Source organism: Arachis duranensis, chromosome 10, assembly GCF_000817695.3.
Source record: "Arachis duranensis cultivar V14167 chromosome 10, aradu.V14167.gnm2.J7QH, whole genome shotgun sequence".
In the NCBI taxonomy this organism is placed as follows: domain Eukaryota; kingdom Viridiplantae; phylum Streptophyta; class Magnoliopsida; order Fabales; family Fabaceae; genus Arachis; species Arachis duranensis.
This window is the reverse complement of record NC_029781.3, coordinates 9,608,186-9,611,301: the sequence shown is the minus strand read 5'-3', so window position 1 is coordinate 9,611,301 and position 3,116 is coordinate 9,608,186.

Below are 3,116 nucleotides of genomic sequence, written 5' to 3'. Positions count from 1 at the left end.
GGACGTAAACACTATTCAATGAACCGTATTATATTTTTTACAAGAAGTTTTGCTTTCATATTTCAGTAATCGCTGCATTAATTAAAAAGATATATCATTTTTACAAGGAATATTATATTTTAATATTGAATAGTGATTGAATTGAAAAAAAAAAATTTAAGTACTATATAGTCATTTTCTAGAATTATATTAGGTGTAATTTGAGAATATTATTACGTTGTTGTTACATCTGTTAATTAAAGTTATTTAATTTTTAATAAAGAAATATGTGATTCTATTTAAAACTAATTGAATTTTATACACATATATCATACACTTTTTTAATAAATAAAACAAAAAAATATTACTTACAAATAATTTTAAACATATTTAAAATTGAGAAATACTTTTATATATATTTCCAACCAAAATATTTAAAACTAATTGAATTCAGTAGTTGCTTCGAATTACATTTCAATTACCAAAAAATTAAATTCAGAGAATATTTCCGCCAAAAAAAGTTAGGATTGAAACTGTGAAAATAGAAGATGATCACAATCGTAATTATCGATTAGACGGCGTCACCTACATTGCTGGTTCGATCCACGAGAAGGTTAGTTTCTGAAATTGAATATCAATAATAGTTTGTGATGTTAAGTGACTTAAAATTTTGTTATATGCGTTATTGTGATTAAACTACAAATAGTAGTTAAATTAGTTATTTATTGGTTAACAATGCTTAATTAAAATAGTGATTAATTAGATTAGTAGTTTTTCAAAAGTTTAGGTAAGTTTCTAATGTTAGGTTAAATAGATAGTAAAAATAAGGCAATGATATAAATTAGTTTAATTTTTAGATTTAATATAATTCCTAAGCTTTAGGTTAACAACCTAGTAATTTGGTTAAAAATTTAAGTCTTTCAAAATTTATTTAGTTTAGATTGGTTAAAATTTTTAATAATTTAATTCAGTTTAATTTATTTAGAATTAATATATTTAGGGTTATTTAAGATTAATTATTTAGTATTAATTTATCAAATTATTTAATGTAATTTAATTTTATTAAATTATTAATTTATTTAATGTAGTTAAATTATCCTTGTCCCATCCGCTTTAGGTGATTCTTGATATAACCTGGATATGATTTTGTTGAAAAGGGTCTTGCACTATTTACTAGTCTTTTGGTGAATTAGTTTGATATTTGTGATGGTTCTAAACGAAATTTTTTCATCGTGGTGCAGCCACATCGATGTATCACCAACATGAGGAGGCAGGATGGTATGCTCCTAGACGACAGGATCATACCATACCTGCACATGGCCGGCTTAGCCTACCTTGGGAGGCTCAATGACTACTAGTTTAGGTTGATGAGCCGCTGGTCAGTGCATTTATGGAGCGGTGGCGGCCTGAGACTCACACTTTTTATATGTCTTTCGAAGAGTGTACGATTACGCTTCAGGATGATGGACACGGCCGCATAAGCTCTGATCATAGGAAGGATGTAAGCAGATATCACATGATAGTCAAGCTTTTTGTGATCACTGGAGATCGAGGTGGCCAAACATGTATGAGGTCTGTTATACCGTCTGACCTCCCAGATACCCTTTCGCCGCCGTAGCATGATCCAAATCAACCATCTACAACTATTTCCGAACTCCTGACACTTGCCGTAGTACTTGTCATGGTTCGATTCCATCACTTTGTACTCAATCCCACGACGGATGCTATAAATCTTCACACATAAGACAACTTTTTCTTTATTCTGAAACTGCTGACCGACTTGGAACTCAGCTAGACCTGTGGTGTCCTGTGAATCTCTCGCGCCAAAACCGGATTGTACATTCGGTAACCCCTCTGGTCTCATCGCATCCAAGTCTAGAGTCGAAAAGTGTTGCGGGTACTGCTGAGTTTCCGAGCTCGATGCTCCACCAGACCCGACAAAACTACTCCTCCCTATATCATCATCGCTATCATCAGTAATCGTGGCGAGCTCTACATCATTGTCCTCCCTTAGGACATCTTCCACCGCATCCGGTTCTCTAACCGCCCTAGACATCAAAATCATAACAGGAGTATTCATGTTAGCACCTTGTTCTGCAATATCGTCGCAGTGTAGATTAGTTGCAAAAGATGGAGATGCCACCATATCTCCCGCAGATGCAATTACAGGTACAGATAAAGACACAACAATAGGGATTGAACTGGAGGCTGCTACCATAGGTACTGATTGATGATTCCAGTTCGATCCTCCTGAGTTAGAAACTACATCCATAAGCTTCGCCAATAGTTCAGGGATTCTCACCTCTCGAAACTGGTGATGACAGTGAAATAAAAATTGCAAATCCCTTCGTCACTGCCTATCACAAATGAGTCGTACTTCACCCCATCCCGAACAATAGAAATCGGAATTCGGTAATATAACTTCTCAATCCGTTTCATTCCTTGCAGACCCAATTTCTGTAGTACGGTATTATGAAAATCAATGAGGCTCATAGAAGGTGTGATAAAGACGCTCAATGGGTCTTTATCAGTAAATTTTACTCCCGATCGCATTTTTTCTTAATCGTGTCTTTGTAGTGCACAAGAACTAAAAGGCTATTTTTTGTAACCATGTTGAGTGTCACTCTATTGAGGATTCAATATGTTGTTGGTATTTATATAGGTTGGATGTCTAGTTTAAATTGAATTTGATTTAATATGGTTGTTTGTAAAGAATTAAAAGATAAATTGAATTTAGCATAGTCGATTTATCCTATGGTCTTGTTTCTTGCGTAAATCGAATTCACTTCATTCGATTTACTTTAATGCACTCATCATACCAAGTAAATCGAATCTAATAAGGTCAATTTACTATCATGATCCTAAATCAAATGTTATTAATTTGATTTACTATGAAACCCTAAATCAAATATATTCAGTTCGATTTACACATGCAGGCCTAAATCGACGTAAATAAATTTAATTTACATTAAAATAGACTACCTACATAACGCTTCTTAGTTTAGAAAATTAATATAAATTTAGTTTTTCATTTCATTTGTTTAAGCCCGTTTGCCCTATGCCCTAAAAATAAAGGGCAGGATTAATGGATTATATTAGGTGTAATTTGAGAATACTATTAAGCTTGTTTCTTACCT